Here is a 7,893-nt window from a genome sequence, read left to right as displayed (position 1 = left end):
GTGAAATGAAATGAAATGAAATGAAATGTGATTTAAACCCCCTTTTGAAAGACACCTTGGAATCTTTATGGGCAGCCTCAGAGACCGGAATGGATGGTATAGTGACCGTTTTAGCTCATTTTGAGCAGAACTCAGAAACACTGGCCGGTACACGACTGAAAATACAGCTGTGAACAGCTGTACACACATAAAATCATCGTATTTTATATAACACAAAAAAGTTCACTTAATTCCGGAAAATCTGTGTTTTGGAAGTGACGATACTTAATGTTTTCACACTGATTTTCAGAGTTTGGGACACCATTTACTTCAAAACAATGGGATCTAACTGCTCACCGTGTGGCCATGAGGGACATGGGATGCAGCCTGGCTAAAATAAGGCTCCGCCCACAGAGTAAAACTCTTTGGCCTCTTTTCCAATGCAGGACCGAATGGTTCTGAGCGCAGATTTGATCTGTTCCAGTGGCTTTACCACTGGGGCAGTCATGGGCTGGAGGTTAGGGAACCAGCCCTGTGACCGGAAGGCGCCAGTTTGATCCCCTCGCCTGACAGTCCATGACTGAAGACGCCCAACCTCTAGTTGCTCCCCGGGTGCTGTGGATAGGGCTGCCCACCGCTCCGGGCAAGTGTGCTCACTGCCCCCCAGTGTGTGTTTTCATTAGTGTGCATGTGGGTGTTTCACTGTATGGATGGGTTAAATGCAGAGGTCTAATTTCACAGTGAAACACTTAAAAACCGCCTCGCCACCTTTTTCCATCACAGCTAACCGCGCTTAGGGCCACAAAACCAGTTGGTGGACATAAAGATGCAGCTGTTCGCTGATTGGTTCTGTATTCACGTCAGCATTGTGCCTTTATGTCCAGCTGCGTTATTTGAGATTATATAAGCTCGGCTCACTTGGACACCAGATAAGTGAAGCAGAGCGCTTTAAACCCAGCATTCAGCAAACATCAAAGCTTCAATCTAACACCAGTTTCTAAATGCGAGAGAGTAGCTGCTTAGCTTTATCTTAGCTAGCATGCTGCCAGCTCTGCTCACCCATAGATATGTTCTTCGCTGTGTCCAGCCAGGCACGTCAGTGGCGCTGCCATTCTGGGGCGGCCAACATCGCTGCTGGACTGCATTCAGTACCGTTACAGGAGCGGCCGCTTCTCTGTCTCTCCATAGGAGTCACTGGTGTGACCGATCCTCATAATAAAGGAAACACCAGAGACGTTTTTAATGATCGATGCATTTCACAGAACATCAAACCACACGCTGTCCATCAGGGAACGTCCACTAAAATATGGAATTTAATCCATTTGTGTTTCTGTTTTTTCACAGTGACCTCAGAATAAAGTCGGTCACACCAGTGACGTCAGCTAGAAGCTTCATATGAGATCATGAGCTGAATGAGAAGATCTCTGAGAACTGAGTGACGCAGTGGACTCACCATGAGCTTTTCTCCATAGATCCTCAGAAAACAGGTGAAAGGAGGTCGAGTGACATCATCGGCGTGACTTTTATTTCAAAATAAGAGATTTTCAGTTACACAATAACACCAGTGACACGACTCCTGGGGAACTTTCATTATATAGTTTATAATATTTACTTGGCTTTTGTTTCTTTATGTCATTTAATGTATATATTCCATAGTCATGTAGAGATTATTGCAGTTAAAATGGCAGAAAAACGTGTTTTTACATCAAAATATGTCCTCATCCTTCACACACGACTGTGGGGACGAGCTCTTCTGCAGTGCTTGGAGTTCAATATGATTGATTTAAAAACCAATATTTCTGAATTGAGGCTCAAGAAGGTGCAACTGTTAAAATAAATGATTGTTTTATATTAAAATAGAAATAAATTGTAGCCCTAACATGTTTTTTTCTGTAGAACGACCCAGGATACTGTCCACAGTTACTCTATTTCAAGAATATTGCACTCGGAAAGTGGGACGGGGAACTTCATCCACACTCAGGTTTATGTGATGTTCAGTGATTGAGAGACAAAAATGGAGATTTTGTCCTGACAGCAGCGATAAGTTAGAATCGCCTTTGTTTTACATCATTTTACAACAGGCTCTGCTAGATGTGCCGGCCACACCTCATCTACACTAATTACATAGGTAACTTTCACTGTACGTTCTCAGTTAACTAAGAAAGAATACCTGCAAAACAGCCACGTCCAAATACTTTACATCACACAAATGTTTTTCTTGATACAACGAGCAGTTTTGGTCTAAATAATGACTTGACAGTTTTCTTTTCCAAACTCTTGAAACTCTTTTGCTCCAGAGGAGGCGTGTCTGTTGGTCTTAATCCAAATTTAGGGCTGTTTTATCAGTTGTTCTTTAAGTTCTGCAGCTTTTGAAAAGTTTCTTTCTTTTTAATATGTTAAGTTACTGCAGCTCAGTAAACACAGTCATCTGTATTAATATGCTGTGTGTCCCAACACGTGTGATGGTCAGTGTTTATAGAGTTTATGATGGTATCTGAAGTTGAGCTGCTGTGTAAAAGGTTTATCTCCAGATGAGCCAGAGATCCAGACTAACTCTGGACGGCTGATAAGGATAAAAGCTGGACAGAACAGTGGCTCCACCAAACTACACCAAGATAATGTTGTCTGCTTTTCTCCATGTTGGATAAGAAAAGATGTTTCTGTTTGGGTGAAGCTGGAAATGGTGGTCAGTCCTGTCAGTAAACTTTTTAAACATTTTTCGGCGGGCGTTGTACACAAACCCTGTACTGAGTTAAAGTCGAGACCCCCAAGGTAAAATATTCCTCCAGTAAAAGTAGAAGTTCCTCCCTTCAGACCTCCACTTGAGTAATAGTACTAAAGTATTTCCCTTCAAATGTACTTAAGTATAAAGTAAAAGTACTAAAAGAGGAATTCTGGCTCTGATGTCCTGTTATCATTTTTATAACCAGACTGGCTTCATGAACTCATTTCAGGTGAAAGTCCTCCAGCGTCTCTCTTGGTAAACCAGTCTTTTAATAGAACGTCATTAATTAGTGACGCTGACGTCTATTAAAATGATCAGAAGCACAAAACACTGAAGGTAAACAGTTTCCATCAGGGAGAACCGAGTGGCTCTGAAATCACTTTTTACACACAAGCAAAGTTTCAGTTTCAGATTTATTTACAACTTAGTTCCAAGTTTAAGTTGAATAAAAACTGGCTTTAAACTCAGGATCACAGATGAGCTCCTTTACTATGTTGATCTGTAGGCGTCTGTTCATAAACATAAACCAGCCCAAACTCATTTACTATAAAATGAAATGGTGTTTGTAGAAATTCAGAAAAAAGCCGCGTCAGTCTCGACTGCATATGTGGACATATTTCTATATTGTGCTCTATTTACACAAAGTTAGGTTAGTTCATCATTTATGTTGAACAGACTCTCCCAAAGTTTTACGCTGCTGCGCTGACGTTGAACCGCGTGCTGCACTGGGTCGGTATGACCAACAGGTCAAAACCAGCTCTAAACAAAGTGACCGCTGGGCCCTGATTGGTGCTCTGGCTTTGCGCTTCTTTCGTTTTGACATGTTACGTTTTTATACACACAGAAACCAAAAGGAACGACAGATTTCTCAAAATGTAGGAGGAAAAAGTCGGATATTAGACTCTGAAATGTAGTGGAGTGAAAGGAGAAAGTCCAGAATGGAGAAACTTCAGTACAGATACACCAAAAATACTAAAGTACAGAAACCAATTACATTTACTCAGATACTCAGTTACTCAGTTACTGTCCAGCACTGGGTGTTGCACAGTGTTTGAGTATTTATTCTAATCTTATGCTGTGTTTATATTGGCAAAGACCCACTTACTGCCCCTAGAAACCGTGATGAACCATATTGATGGCTGCCTCAAACCTTTGCCCAGTGCTGTACTGTTTGTTTTTTCACTTATATAAAGTTTATTTAATAATCTAAAGGAAAACTGCTGCCTGCACATTCTTCACTGCTGTCCACAGAGCATCCAGAGTGGGTGATTTCACTGTGTGGACAGAGCATCGCCTCAGTTTCCTCATTGATTTTGTTTGCCTTGATGGATTATTGAGTCTTTTTTCGTTGTTTTCCTCCTTTAAGTGAGCAGAAGGGACAGATCTCCTCAAACTCACTGAAACAAAAACAAACACAGTTAAACAGGCTCTGCATTGTCCAGTCTAAAGCTCCAGACTGCAGAATGAACACACGCATTGCTAAGTTGACTAAGTTGTTAAGTCTACATAGTTGTAGGACTCTTATTTGTGCTCTGTTATCTAGAGCAGTGGTCGGCAACATGCAGCTCTTTACTGTGCGGCTCCACAACTGAATCAGATCAGTGGGTAATAATAAAATAATCCTCCTCTACAGTAAAATAAAGCTCTGCTGATCCTTCAACACAGTTTAACAGTAAATGGTCTTAAACGCTGGAGTTAATGTAGAACTGCTGATTCACCCTTTAACCCTGAAGACTGGTGAGTAGATTGAGCACTGGGCACATGAGATGTGGGCTTCTTTTTAAAGGCCACTGTGGTTTGAAGGGTTTATGAAAGTCTATTCTCGCCAGGTAGCGGAGAAAACATTGTCTGGTAAATTAATAAAACATTTCCTTTCCAATTTGATGTCCTTTTTTTAATCTCCCTCTTTTCTTGAAGCAATATGTCAAGATTTTGATTTAGTATCTCAAAAGTTTGTCTTAGTGTCCTGAAATAATGACATATTTTCTGACAATTCTGACTAGTACCTCAAAATAATTACTTATGTTCTGTAAATTATTACTCTGCATCTCAAAATCACATTCTCTAAATTGTAATTTCAAAATATTTTTTTTCTAAAATTTGACTGTTTCTCAAAATAGTTTTGTTTCTAAAATTTAGTTTCTCTAAATTTTGACTCAGTACCCAAAATAATGACTTTTTGTCTTTATATTTTGACTCAGTTTTTAGAAATGAATTACTTATTTTCTCAAAATGCCAATTAGCATCTCAAAATAATTGATTATATTCTGCAAACTATTACTTCACAAAATGATGTCTTATTGACATAGTTTCTCAAAAGAATGACTTATTTTCTCTAAAGTTTGATTCTGTATCTTGAAAAAATGACTTATTTTCTCAACATTTTTATTCTGTATCTTGAATAATTGCTTAATTTTTTCTATATTTTGATTTTGTATATTTAAAAAAAACATCTCTAAATTCAGACTTTGTATCTTGAAAAAATGACATTTTCTCTAAATTATGACTGAGATTTCTTGAAATATCATTTCTAATTTTCTCAAATTAGTTTCTTACAATTTTAAAAAATGAAGATGTGCTCATCTCAGATGGATTTGGTATAAAGCCTGTGTGAACTGTGTTTGCTCTCAGTTGTGATATTAGTGTAAATGTAAGACGGACGTTTTAGAGAAGGTAAATACAGCCAGCAGATCAGCTCAGGGTGCAGAACGCTGTACGTTCTCTGTGTGATTTATCTGTGTTTATGCTGACTGTGTTAAACATTTATGCTGGTGTAGAAGGTGAAGCTGGCTGAGGAACGTCTGAGGATCCTCCTGTAGATTCTCCGTTCAGCTTTATGACCTCTGAAGTCTCAGACTTTTACAGGTGCTGTCACCTCCTGCACGAACCTGCATACCTGACATTTACAGCAGCAGTAAACTTTCACACGCTCACAGAGATGAGGACTCGAGTCAAGAGTCAGTCAACATGCAACTCGTGTTCATGTTTCTGTAAAGTCCTGGAGAGTCAACCAAACGCGGTGAATGAACAAAGCATTTCCAACTTTGTGTCATTTATCAGTTTTGTTTTGGTCTTCAGAGAGACCCACAGCCTCGACTCAGACTCTGACCCCTGAGACACCACTGTGGCTCAAACTCCTGTGGCTTTACTCAGACTCAAACCCCAGACACTCGACTCAGACTCAAACCCCAGACATCCGACTCGGCTCAAACCCCAGACACTCGACTCAGACTCAAACCCCAGACACTCGTCTCAGACTCAAACCCCACACATTCAACTCAGACTCAAACCCCAGACACTCAACTCAGACTCAAACCTCAGACACTCGCCTCAGAGTCAAACCCCACACACTCGACTCAGACTCAAACCCCAGACACTCAACTCAGACTCAAACCCCAGACACTCAACTCAGACTCAAAACCCAGACACTTGACTCAGACTCAAACCCCAGACACTCGACTCAGACTCAAACCCCACACACTCAACTCAGACTCAAACCCCCAGACACTCAACTCAGACTCAAACCCCAGACACTCAACTCAGACTCAAACCCCAGACACTTGACTCAGACTCAAACCCCAGACACTCAACTCAGACTCAAACCCCAGACACTCGACTCAGACTCAAACCCCAGACACTCAACTCAGACTCAAACCCCAGACACTCAACTCAGACTCAAACCCCAGACACTCGACTCAGAGTCAAACCCCCAGACACTCAACTCAGACTCAGACCCCAGACACTCAACTCAGACTCAAACCCCAGACACTTGACTCAGACTCAAACCCCACACATTCAACTCAGACTGAAACCCCAGACACTCAACTCAGACTCAGACCCCAGACACTCAACTCAGACTCAAACCCCCAGACACTCAACTCAGACTCAAACCCCCAGACACTCAACTCAGACTCAGACCCCAGACACTCGACTCAGACTCAAACCCCAGACACTCGACTCAGAGTCAAACCCCACACACTCGACTCGGACTCAAACCCCCAGACACTCGACTCAGACTCAAACCCCAGACACTCAACTCAGACTCAAACCCCAGATACTTGACTCAGACTCAAACCCCAGACACTCGACTCAGACTCAAGCCCCAGACACTCGACTCAGAGTCAACCCCAACACACTCGACTCGTACTCAAACCCCACACATTCAACTCAGACTCAAACCCCACACACTCAACTCAGACTCAAACCCTTGACACTCAACTCAGACTCAAACCTCAGACACTCGACTCAGAGTCAAACCCCACACACTCGACTCAGACTCAAACCCCCAGACACTCAACTCAGACTCAAACCCTAGACACTCAACTCAGACTCAAACCTCAGACACTCGACTCAGAGTCAAACCCCACACACTCGACTCGGACTCAAGCCCCACACATTCGACTTGGACTCAAACCCCACACACTCGATTCAGACTCAAACCCCACACACTCGACTCGGACTCAAACCCCACACATTCGACTTGGACTCAAACCCCACACACTCGACTCGGACTCAAATCCCACACACTCGACTCGGACTCAAACCCCACACACTCGACTCGGACTCAAACCCCAGACACTCGACTCAGACTCAAACCCCAGAGACTCGACTCAGACTCAAACCCCAGACACTCGACTCGGACTCAAACCCCAGACACTTCACTCAGGCTCAAACCCCAGACACTCGATTCGGACTAAAACCCCACACACTCGACTCAGACTCAAACCCCACACACTCGACTCAGACTCAAACCCCAGACACTCGACTCGGACTCAAACCCCAGACACTCGACTCGGACTCAAACCCCAGACACTCGACTCGGACTCAAACCCCAGACACTCGACTCGGACTCAAACCCCAGAGACTTCACTCGGGCTCAAACCCCAGACACTCGACTCGGACTAAAACCCCACAGAGTTGACACAGACTCAAACCTCAGTGGCTCGACTTGGAATTGCACTTCAGAGACTCAAGACTTGTCTTGCATCCCAGATGTTTGACTGACACTCACACCTTCAATTCTAAACTTCTGAATGGTGATTCTACACTTCTGATTACAGATTCTTAATTTTTAATGTATTTTCAACTTTTGAATGACAATTCTAAACTTTTAAACAGTGATTCTGAACATTTAAACAGTGATTCTGGACATTTTATCAGTGAGTCTAAACTAGACAGTAGAGTATGTT

Source organism: Pygocentrus nattereri, chromosome 16 (genome assembly GCF_015220715.1).
Source record: "Pygocentrus nattereri isolate fPygNat1 chromosome 16, fPygNat1.pri, whole genome shotgun sequence".
Classification (NCBI taxonomy): Eukaryota; Metazoa; Chordata; class Actinopteri; order Characiformes; family Serrasalmidae; genus Pygocentrus; species Pygocentrus nattereri.
Note: the sequence above shows the minus strand (reverse complement) of the source record.